This window comes from Tiliqua scincoides, chromosome 1, assembly GCF_035046505.1.
Source record: "Tiliqua scincoides isolate rTilSci1 chromosome 1, rTilSci1.hap2, whole genome shotgun sequence".
In the NCBI taxonomy this organism is placed as follows: domain Eukaryota; kingdom Metazoa; phylum Chordata; class Lepidosauria; order Squamata; family Scincidae; genus Tiliqua; species Tiliqua scincoides.
This window is the reverse complement of record NC_089821.1, coordinates 84798737-84811136: the sequence shown is the minus strand read 5'-3', so window position 1 is coordinate 84811136 and position 12400 is coordinate 84798737. Positions and strand designations below refer to the sequence as shown.

Below are 12400 nucleotides of genomic sequence, written 5' to 3'. Positions count from 1 at the left end.
TCTTCCCACTGCTGTTTCCAGGAAGCAGGAAACAAAGCATTGGAGGTATAACTGAAGGAAAAGGAGAGTCTTCCTGAAATGGATACTTGGGAGTTCTTCATGCCAGTGTCCTAAGGAACTGAGTGTGAGGGAAGTTTTCTGTGACTGCACTTTGTATTGTGCTTTTGTTGGTGGTTTGTAACAAGAATTCTGAGATGTTGCAATGTGTAGATAATATCGACAGCTTAAGAAATTGTATCCCATTATGAAACTGTACAAGCTTTCATTACTTCATGTTAGCTTTGACTTAGGAACAGGAATACATTATTCTTTATTCCTTTGAAATAGGAAATGTGTAGTTTGGTTAAGTATACAGTACTGTTATGCAACACCTTTTGTAAATAGTGGCCCTGACTTTCATTTTTTAAAAAGGTATGATGCTTAGATCCGTGAAATGGTAGAGTATATTGGGTTTGCAGCAGTTGTAAATACTTGAAGCTCTGCTTTGCACTCTTTCCTTTAGTATCATTCTCATCTAGACTATATGACGCAGCTATAATGATTTAATAAACTGAAATATTGGTCATATGCTGTGCTTTGAAAACTTCCATTCTAAAGCTTTGAATTGTTCACATAAGAGACAACTGTCTGTTTCAGTGAGACTTTCCCAGCAGTCATAAACTTGCATGTGAACAAAAGAGTGTCTTTATTAAAAATACTCACCTCTCTATGTGCATTAACTCCTAATTTGCAGAATCTGGGAATGAGTCCCATGCTGTATGTGTTTGTTGGCTGCCCCTTTGAGAATCTAGCAGTGAACCACCCACTCATATCTGCATCTTTGACCACTGGGTGTAGCATCTCTTAATTAGTAGCTATGACAGTGCAGTGTCTGCATGCAGACAGTGCAGTGTCTGCATGGTAGATAGCTTTTCCGAATCTAAACTTAAGAATGGTACTTCCAGATGTTCTTAGTAATGCAACTTAGTAGCGTTCAAGTAGAATTTTTATGCATTGTAAGGTTGCTTGTAGTCATATTACTTTTTTTTCTCCAAGATCTTGTGTCCTTATGGTGATTGTATAGGTCAAATATGCACTTGGTGCATTTTGCACATTTGACTTGCATGATTTGTGTGCTCTGTATGCAACCTGCATTCATCTACACTTCCATAGGAGTTTATTATAGTGCCAGCAGTTAGAGGAGGTGCAGGAAGGAGCTTAATATTTCCTTTACTTGTTAATCTGTTGCATAGTGCTAATATCTAAAACTGTGTTGCAGAAAACATATATGTGTATATCCTGGAAACTGTGGGTTCAGCTGTGAACACTTGTGTGCTGTCCCATTGCTATTAAAGATGACTCATGGTACTACTGATTTACATTTCATACTGTGCAATGTAGAATGTATATTAAAAAACCAAAGCAGAATTGCGCCGCTTCAGTCAGTAGGCATGTGAAAGAACTGAAATGTTTGTGGTACGTTCATAAGATGCTCCTGAGTCTTTGGGAACACTTCTCTTCCCATGTTCAGAAAAGATCAATGTACCAACTACTAGTTCTGTTTTAAGTGTGATTGCCAGTTTGTAAGCTTCCTTAATCACAAACCCGTCTGTTGAAGACTTTTCTCATGTGTAGGTAAATGTGCTAATTTAAACCTCCTCTTTTTGGGACAGTGTAAACATCGTATATACAACATAAGTTTTGACCTTTGTATTTTTGCTGTTTCATTATATTGCATTTATTATGCTGCTGATTAGGATATTTAATAAGCTGCTTTTTGATTTTATAAAAGTTTTCTGTCTGTCCTTCCTTTTTGGTTTTACAAGGAAGTCTGCCTTCCTTGTCAATTGCTTCTTTGTCAAGCAATTGACCAGGAAGATTTAAAAACACAATTGGTCTGTATTTTCTATGAAAAGATACCTACAGGCATAAGAACATAAAAACAGCCCCACTGGATCAGGCCATAGGCCCATCTAGTCCAGCTTCCTGTATCTCACAGCGGACCACCAAATGCCCCAGGGAGCACACCAGATAACAAGAGACCTGCGTCCTGGTGCCCTCCCTTGCACTGGCATTCTGACATAGCCCATTTCTAAAATCAGGAGGTTGCACATACACATCATGGCTTGTAACCCGTAATGGATTTTTCCTCCAGAACCTTGTCCAATTCCCTTTTAAAGGTGTCCAGGCCAGATGACGTCACCACATCCTGTGATAAGGAGTTCCATAGACCAGCCACAAGCTGAGTAAAGAAATATTTTCTTTTGCCTGTTCTAACTCTCCCAACACTCACCTTTCATGGATGTCCCCTGGTTCTGGTGTTATGTGAGAGTGTAAAGAGCATCACTCTATCCACTCTGTCCATCCACTGCATAATTTTGTATGTCTCAATCTTGTCCCCCCTCAGGTGTCTCTTTTCTAGGCTGAGGAGGCCCAAACGCCATAGCCTTTCCTCATAAGGAAGGTGCCCCAGCCCCATAATCATCTTAGTCGCTCTCTTTTGCACCTTTTCCATTTTCACTATGTCCTTTTTGAGATGCGGCAACCAGAACTGAACGCAATACTCCAGGTGTGACCTTACCATTGATTTGTACAATGGCATTACAATATTAGCTGTTTTGTTCTCCATACCTTTTCTAACGATCCCAAGCATAGAATTGGCCTTCTTCACTGTCGCCGCACATTGGGTCGACACTTTCATCGACTTGTCCGCCACCACCCCAAGATCTCTCTCCTGATCTGTCACAGACAGCTCACAACCCATCAGCCTATATGTGAAGTTTTGATTTTTTGTCCCAATGTGCATGACTTTACACTTACTGACATTGAAGCGCATCCACCATTTTGCTGCCCATTCTGCCAGTTTGGAGAGATCCTTCTGGAGCTCCTTACAATTACTTCTGGTCTTCACCACTCAGAAAAGTTTGGTGTCGTCTGCAGACTTAGGCACCTGAGAATTTAACCTGAGACTACTCAGTAACTTCCTTCTGAATATGGTTATTTATATTTAACAAGTGCAGCACACAGGAGACTCTGAATAACTGCATGATCATGTGCATGCTTACTTGGAAGTAAGCCCCACTGAATTCAGTGTAAATAACGCACAAGCCTTCCTTACCCACAAATTCGGAACTCGGAGATTTGACTATCTATGGGTTCCGAACCCACAAGGGTGGGTCTAGCCTGTACTCTCCAGCTGTGTTTGGAGGCCCATGGAGGTTGCATACTGCCTCCATAGGCCTCAGAAGGCCTTTTCGGACCTCCAGAAGGCCAAAAATGGTGACTTTAGTTTCTGGCCGAAATGAAGTCACCAAAAATAGTGACTTCAGTTTTCAGATGACCAACACTGCGGATTTTATCCTCTGCGGGTTTAAGCATCTGTGAGGGTTCCAGGAATGGAACTCCCATGGTTAATGAATGCCTACTGTAAGTGTATTTTAGGAGCAGAAATGGCTTTACACACAGCTGCAAATAACTTGTGCATTGTCTTTTTGTTTGACACGTGTCAACACTGAAAATTGTGCATTTCCTGACCCTGTGGGAAGTAATTGAGTTGAATGCACTTATAGAGTGTGCACAGCTTGCTGTGTGGGAGATCAGTGTGTCCCCTAAAAGAAGAAACAAGTCACTTTCTGCACTATTTCTGTGTGATGTGCAGAATGAATAAGAGTAATAAACTTTTTTCCTCTGATGGTTTAGATTGGACTGTGCTTCTGGTTAAGAAAAAACTTTATAGCTAATAACTTGACAGCAGCAAGAATAATGATCACTTGTCACTGGAAAGACTTTTGAAATTCTGTCAGTAGGAGTATAGTTACAAGAATGTGTGGGAAGTTGCAATTATGACAAAGCTGACAAAATTATATGTACTTGAGAAAAGAGAATGTAATTCAGAGATTGGTATTGATAATCTTTTGCAGAATTTTGGGATGTCAAAGTCACAGTTGATGGGGTAATATAATATTTTCTAAAACAGAGTTGCATCTAGAGTTCATAGCAAGGATGCATTGAAGAACAGTTTGGTTGCAGGATAAACTGGTGCAACAGTAAAATGTTGGTTTACAATTTAGACTTATTTTAATGCTTCCCTTTTTAAATGGTTACAACAGTTTTATCTTCCAGAAGTTATTAAAAATGTACACAAGAATAACTCCAAACAGAACATGCTCGCAACTTTTTAATATTAGTGTTAAAGTTATATACAAGAAGCATGAAAACAAATTGCAGAAATGCAAGTTAGTTTTGTATGTGCTGTGTAGTTTCCCCAGAAGTTCAGAAAGTATTCTTAAGCTGTGCAGTAAAAAAGTACATTAAAAGCTGCATTAATTAGCACTTGGTCAAAATGACAGGCAGTCATCTGCTGCCTCAGGTGAGCAGCTCAGTTAAATGAGTTTACTGTTGAATCATGTGTCAGTTAAGCAAACCCCGTACCCCCCCCATTTATGTACAATTTTCCTTTTCATTTATTTTAAGACAAAAATTAACTATCACAAACTCAGAAAATCTCATACAGTACCACCATTAGCAATTCTAAGACATAGAACACACAGATAAAAGAAGAAAAAGAAAACAAAAATGAAAGAAAACAGAAATAAAAATAAAAGACCAGATATTGAAAATTATGTAGCAAGTGCAGAGTTCTAAATCTCAATTACTTTTCTTCTACTAAATCATATAACATATTTAGTATTATATCTTAAACAATCTGTTGATTGTTTCTAAAATACTTTCTCAAATTATTTTTAAAAATACTTTTTTCTATTCTCTATTTTCTACAAAAGAATTTATCTCTATATCAATTATCTACTCATTAAATCCACAATTCGTTAAACCAATTTTCCTCTTTACGTGCATGAAATCCACGAATGGTTTCCAATTGTCCATAAAATCTTTACTGACTTCTCTTTAAGAAAAATCATAAGTTTAACCATTTCAACCAAGTCCAAAACTTTCCCCTCCATTCTTCAATTGAAGGTATCTCGGGAACCTTCCAATACTTAGCATACAATGTTCTTGCCAGAGTTGTTATATAATATAATATAATTTCAGAATCTGTCTGAAACCAGTCATCGTATATTCCCATCAGAAAATCTTCTGGTTTCATTTGCAGGTTTACCTTAAGTATCAATTGGTACCTTAAGTATCAATTCCTATAAAAAAAATCTTCCTTTTTTTCTTCATGATAGCACTCTAGGAACAGCGGTGTGCAACCTCCTTTATGAGGTCTTTACTTGGCAAGAAGTGGAATGTCTGCATTCCTAGAGAGCCCTCATGAGGGAGGAAGGAAGGAGGCTGGAATAGTATTGCAGAAAGAGCTCTTTGGAGTGAGGGAGCAGGAGGAGCTAGAGGGCTTGTAATTCTAATGACGGTTTTGTTGTTCAGCATATTTGGTCAAGTGACAGCCTCTGTTTCCTGTGCACGCTGGATAACAAAACATTCACTGTACATTTAAAATCTTTCTCTTTGGGAATGACTGCTGGGGCTAAATAAACCGTTCAGTATGATCACTTCATATAGATGTACTGAGCAGCTTGTGTTCTTAGCGAGCCATAGTAAATAACACCAAACTTGTTGCTGGTGGCTAGTAACAAGGTATTTTAGTTGATCACTTGATCACCATATGGGGATGTGTCAAGTTTGGGATAACAAACTATATTCATAAGATTTCTGAAGTGGTTCCAAACTGTGGGTTGGGACTCAATTTTTGGTGGGCTGCAAAATTGAGAAGGAAAATGTATTGAGCCATCTGGAAATGTCCTGGTTCAATGAACATGAAGCTGAACAAATGCTTCAGAAAGTGGTTCCTTCTCCCATAAATGAAAAGGATAAAAACAGAAACTTGAGCGACTGGTAAAATAACCCTTTTTTAAGAGTGCAATCCTAACCCCTTATGTCAGTGCTTTCCATCACTGGCATAGTGGTGCCAGTAGGACCTGTATTGCATCCTGCAGTTGGGTGTCACTCATGGAATGTAAGGGAATTCTGTGTATAGGAATGTTTGTTCCCTTACCTGAATGCTGCATTGCCCTTATGTCAGCGCTCGAAAGCACTGACATAAGGGGTTAGGATTGCGCCCTTAGTCTCATAAGACTAGGTAGGCCCTGATAGAGCAGTCGTCAGATTTTTTTAGCCCAAGACTCACGTTTTAGAATGACAATCTGTTGGAACCCACCAGAAGTGATGTCATTAACCTGGAAGTGATGTCATGACTGGAAGTGACATCATCAAGCAGTAAATTTTTTAATAATACTGGGCTACAATCCTATCCACACTTACCCACAAGTAAGCCACATTGACTATCATTGTTAAAAGCATATATACATTGTAGCCTGTTAAAAGTATATATCTCCCCAAATGCAGTCACCACATTGGCATCAAGTCTAACATACTAAAAATAAAATGTTGATATGAATGGTAACCCACCTGAATTTGACTTGTGGGTCCTAGTGGGTCCTGACCCACAGTTTGAGAAACTATGTGATAGTGTTCTAATAATGGATCTTGCTGCTGAAACGTTTGGGAACCACTGTTCTAAAGTAGAATATACATTGAACCACTTATTTTTAAATACAGTTTTGACCTCCTATTTTTCAGAAAGGATTTCTAAAGGTCTTTACAAGTACTGAACTATTCTTGGTAGAATATGCAGTCTATCCAATTAGCAACAGTGAATTTGCAGCACATATGCATGCTCTGTTTTTAAGTTGCAGTTTTGCTAAGGAAGTGGGAGTAGTTATCTCTCCTCTTTGTAACAATCCTGTGGGATAAGTTAGATAGCAAGCTTATGTGTGGTGAAGATGAGTTTCATGATTTAGCAGTGATTTGAACTCAAATCTGTAGTACAGAGGTGATAGAGAGTCACTCTCAATGGCTAATTGGGTTACCGGATCATATCATAAATAGGAAGCATTCTGACACTGCTAACACAAACCTTATAATACTAAATGAGTCTTCCTAAGTCATGTAAAATTTCTTAGGTCACAGTTCTTTAAATCAAAGGTATTGCAGCATGGTTAAAATACCATAAATGTAACTAGTATATTCTGAACAGGGGTATCACAGAAGATAAAAGTTACGAATCTTGACATCTGTTTAGGAACTGGGTTCAAGAGAATCATTCCCCATGTAGTTTAACTGAGAAGTTCTGAATAGAAAGCCACCTGGGATCCTGATGTACTCTCTTGTGAGTACATCAGATTCTTGGAGTAAGAGGGAAATATATAACAACCATATATGCAGTCCCTACCCTGGTAATTCCACTTTCTGAATTCCAGAAAAATTGGCAGGTGCTGTTTTCATGATCCTTGCTTGACCTATATTTACGCTATTCCAGAAACATTGAGTTGGGCCTTCATATATAGTACTTAATTTATCTCAGTATTCAGATTTCAAGTTGGTTTATCTTAATAAGAGAGATCCTTTCTATGTTCTGCACTTTATGTTGGTCATATATTTTGCTGACCCCAAAATAAATTATTAGTAGAATAACACTAGCAAAGTAAGTTTTTGACAAATGCCCTATAACTGAAAATGTTTAATCTTTGGACTATATGAATGTTTAAAGTGTTACAGTTTTTCTAAATTCTGCACTTTTTCATATTAAAAAATGCATTGCTCATATGAATTTCTCCAGTATCAAAATTTATATGGCAAAAATAAATTCTCTCTATAAATAAATTCTATATATTATGAAATGTATGAATTTATATTTATATAATATAAAATACACTCACTCTCAAATCTGTATGTGGATTCTCATTCTCTTTCAGATTTTTTTCCTAAAATTTCAGGGCAGGTTTTTTGTCCATTAAGTACTTTCAGGACCTAGACTTAATTCCTGCCTGTAATAGTCCTACTTGTGATCTTAACTTTTGCAAGTGTACCCTCTTCAGCTGACCAAACACACCTTGAAATCTTAAACAGCTCATCCCATTTTCCCTTGTTATCCCCTTTGTCTCTTCACAAAGCCCAGCTTTTCCATGAAACCCATGATTTAACTGTTTAGTCATTTCTAGTTGAAATGTATAGGCTCATTTGGATGGGGAGCAATTTCTTTTGCTTTTCTTGAGTTGTAAAGTTTTTGCTGGAACACTGTTCATGCTGATGTGCAGTCTTGTATGGTATAATCATTATAAGTGACTTGAGAATCTGTTAGTGTGACAGGCAGCATGCTGGCAAATGTTCCTGCAGAGAATCTTGTGCTTGCTATCGGTTTCCTTTGCTTTCTTTGCTTGTCCTGTACCTTAGTGACATTGCCTAGTCAATGTAGGCATGAGTTATTACTCAAAATAATAACATGGCAGCCAGTGGGGCTTGAGCATTTGGAACCTGTATCAGCCATAGACTTGGTTCAAGCAGTGGCGAATGACTAATCATCAAGAGCCAGATCTCACTAATATGAGACTTGTCATATAGGAAACTCATAAGCTAGTTTATAAAATACCAATTTTGCTTTACATCTTCTCAATACTAGTATCTACTGCTTCGGTAATTACTAAGTTGAGTGAGCTGACCTGTGGGCTGTTTTCCTCTATCTTTTCCTCCAAGTCTCCTCTATTCCTGTTCCTTTTTATAGCCTAACAAAGGTTTTTTGTCTGCAACTTTGAAATATCAGTTTCTTTTTTTTTACTGACATATGGCAGTTCAAACTGCTTCAATTTCTTATTCTTTAAAACTACAGACGTTTGTGCTAAATTGTCAATGAAAGGAAAAACACAGATTCAAAATCAAGTGATTATGGACCAAATATGTACTATCACCAAATATTCATTGAGAATTTAAGGGCAGAGATGCATTTCTTTTAGTTTGTGGTTGTCATGTCTATCTGGTTACATAACTGAAAAATAAAGATGATTTTTATGCAGGTATCTTTTAGCAGGTATTCTGTCCTGCAAAGAAATTTGGCCACAGAAAGTTTCCTTAAAATTTGGAAAACCAAGGATTTACAGCTGCATGACTCTGAACAATTCATTGTTGTTTGACTGTGGTCATTTTGCATTTTGTGTGATGCAAAAGAGAAAAAGGGGGGGGGGCCTCTTGGCTTTAGGCTTAGTAGGGATGCTCTAACTGTTATAATTATAGGCACCTCAAATTAATATAGTAAGCAAAAACTTTGATACAACACTGTATTACTATAGTCAGTGTTGGATCAAAGTTGAACAGTGAGAGCTTTAGACATAACCCACACAATTATTGTTTGAAACTGAAATTCTATTGCTGTAGTTTAGACTATTGCTGTTTTAACATATGCATAGAAGTGCACATTCTTGATTAGATAAATTTTTATCAGGCTTGCCTTGGCTCATTTAGGCTATACACTCCTGGGAGTAAGTCCCATTAAATTCAGTGGGACTTCTGAGTAGTAATGCATAGGATTGTGTTGTAGAAGTGTGTTATGACTTCTTTGAAGAACAATTTTTCTAGCAATATTTGGCGAACAACTGTATTTCATAGTTCTCAGTTTGCAAATGCTTCAGTTATATGTTCAGTTTAGTATATGAATATACTAAAGAGGAGGTTCATTATTTTTGTTCTACCTCTCCAGCCAGATTTAAATTAGTTATACTGTAGAAAAGAGTCTAACTTTTAATGTGTTAGCTCTCCACTGAATTGGAGATAACATATATTTTAAGATTACATTTCCCCCAGGGCAATCGTTATATACCAGCTGCTCTCAAGGTATTTAATGCCAAGGTATTGGCACAGCTCCTGTACGGGTGCCCTATCTGGATTAGCTCTATAAATCACACCCTTGAGAGTATCCAAGCTAAATTTTTGAGGGCTATCCTGGGTTTACCTAAATCTGTACCATACTCTGCATTATGTTTGGAGACCGGATAATCGCTCTTAGTATCAAGAGCATGGCTTTTAACCATACGCTATTGGCTCCATTTACATTATAACGTGAAACCAGGCAAATTAAATCAAAAATCGAATCAATTGGTTTTTCATTGGATTTTTTAAGTTTCTATCCATTCCCTGAAGTTTATCAAAGGGTAAAGCAAAGAATGCTAGACATTGAGGCACAAAACCTCTTTGAACTTGCTTCTAGAATTTGCTCCCCTCTTAATTTCTCTATTCCACTAAAGTATGGGCAAATGGCTCCTTATCTGAGTATTCTGATCAACCCCTCTGAACGTCGTGCAATCTCTTTGGCAAGATTCAGTGTGTTTCCATCCAAGGTCACAGAAGGCAGATATAGGCAAATACCATATAAAGAACGCCTCTGCCCTTGTAATTTGGGAAATGTTGAATCAATCATACACATTCTTTTTTATTGTCCTCGGCACACTAGATCCCGCCACACTTACATGACTCCACTTCTCGGCAAAATGAATGGGCTTTCGGATGAGGCAAAACTGAAGTGTCTCCTAAATGACTGCTCACCAGATGTGCTAGAGGGAATTTCTAAATTTTTACTTTTGGTGATTTCCAAGCCTTCTTAATGTAATTTGTCAAAAATGTTGATATTTTATGTTGAACTGTAAATGTTTTATTAGTAATTTAGTATCTTAACTCCGTTTTTGATAAACGGGACTAGGACTAATTATGTTTGCTTTTATGATTTCTCTATCTATGCCTAATAAAGGTTTATTCATTCATTCATTTCCCCAAAGGCATGTCCTGATCATTTATTTTGAATGTGAAAAAATTAGCCTGAAGGTTCACAGGCGTTGATAGCTGATCTAAGGATTTCACTGGTTTTCTCCTTATGTGACTTGTCACCACTCAGTTTAACTCAGTAGATTAAACAACCTGGTAGTTTTATACTGATTTTTCTGACACAATCCTTTTATGACATACTGCAGAAATTCACTACAATACTAGTGAAAAGTACATATTTCTATTTCAGAGTGTTTAGTGAGGTGCAAAAATGTATTTTAAAGCTACCCGTGGACTACATAATTCTAAGTACAATGATTTTAACTTGTAGTACTATACATTAAGGTGTGAAATTGTATGAAAATTGCATTGCTAGGAGAATCTGGAATTGAAATAGTGCTAACACCAAGGTCTGTTAAACAAAAAAGTACTACTGTACATGATGAACTGAAATTGAGGTGCGTATGATTGTTTCTTGGTTCTTTGCTGAGTCTTATCTGTCTTTGCTTTGACGTAGGTTACTATTGTATTGCAAAACTAGGTTTGCCCATGTTGGTACTATGAGAGTCATTAGCAGAATCTGATGTAGTTTATTAGAATGTCTGTATTTTTTACTGTATAAATCCATGATCTTTAACGTTTTTCATCTCATGGCACACCGACAAGGTACTAAAATTGTCAAGGCACACCATCAGTCTTTTGACAATTGGCAAGGCACACTGTACTGCCAGCAGGGGGGGCTCACATCCCCCAGTGGCCCTTCTAATAAATGACCCTTCCCTAAACACCCCCGTGGCACATCTGCAGATCATTTGCGGCACACCAGTGTGTCGTGGCACAGTGGCTGAAAATGGCTCATATAAATGATTTCCCTATCTGTGTCTAAAAAGGCATCGGTATTTCATAATTCTATTTCCTTTTATTTATGTTATGATTTGCAAATCCTCTTTTTGTTACCACAGATATGAAACTACTTTGTCTGAGAAGAGAATTACCTGTTTCTGCAGTTTTATCCCCCCCTTGTTTTACCAAGTATTCTAGTAGTAGGGTTGATAACAGCCAGGTTTAATATTGAGCAACCAAAGCTTCTGCCAATAATCTTATTTATTTTCATGACTCATTCTTCTGCAGTTTTACTAAAGTAGCTACAAATATTTTTAGATATGCTGAGTTTTAAAATTTGAGCTTGAATGTTACTGGAAGTACATATTTTTCTTCCAATCCTCAGTAGGTATTTGTGTGCAATGGATCATTTCCCACATAAACTACAAAGCAGTCTGTTAATCTTGAATAGTCTCTTGTTTTTCTTGAAAATTTAAATTTTCCAAGTACTAGCTTGACTGCCGTGTTCATAGAAATAACTGCTTCTATTTCTTCCAGAAGTAAATCCAGTTTGATGTAATGGCATTTACTCTTAATTTCTTAGAATGTTTATAAGTGCGTTACTGAGTTCATTTTCTTTTGTAAATGCACTCTGTACATTTCTACAGCTGTAGAAAACTTCTTGTTCCATTGAGTATTTTCTTTTTGCTTAGATAGTAAAATGGCTGCATCACCTGCTGGAAAACAGTGAATGTAATTGAGGTCTTCCTTACTCTTTACGTTTCTGTGCTTTGGAGTCGTCATTTAATTACTGCAGCAAAGAATAGCGATTTTCGTTAGTATCATAATATGAACTCTTCTTGAGTTATAGTAAATATTTCAGGCCGGTTGCATGGAAGACAAGGAACTGGGTGATTATTTTTCTTGTGCTGTATGTTAAAGGGGCCCTAGAAACTTACTGCTGCATTTAAAATGTTTTTCTTGCTATCCAGAGCCT

The 12400-nt window shown here is 37.3% G+C and overlaps 1 protein-coding gene across 2 annotated transcripts in view; it reads left to right on the top strand.

Annotated features, from left to right (window-relative positions):
- Positions 1-12400, top strand: part of LOC136656124 (actin-related protein 3) — a 43219-nt gene that overhangs the window by 1697 nt on the left and 29122 nt on the right. The window contains exon 1 of one of the 2 annotated variants that reach the window (XM_066632990.1): positions 25-45. The exons of the other annotated variant lie outside the window; for it this stretch is intronic. The gene's annotated coding sequence lies outside the window, so the exon portion shown is untranslated. Of the gene's footprint in view, positions 1-24; positions 46-12400 lie in introns of those variants that run through there. 2 annotated transcript variants of the gene reach the window in all.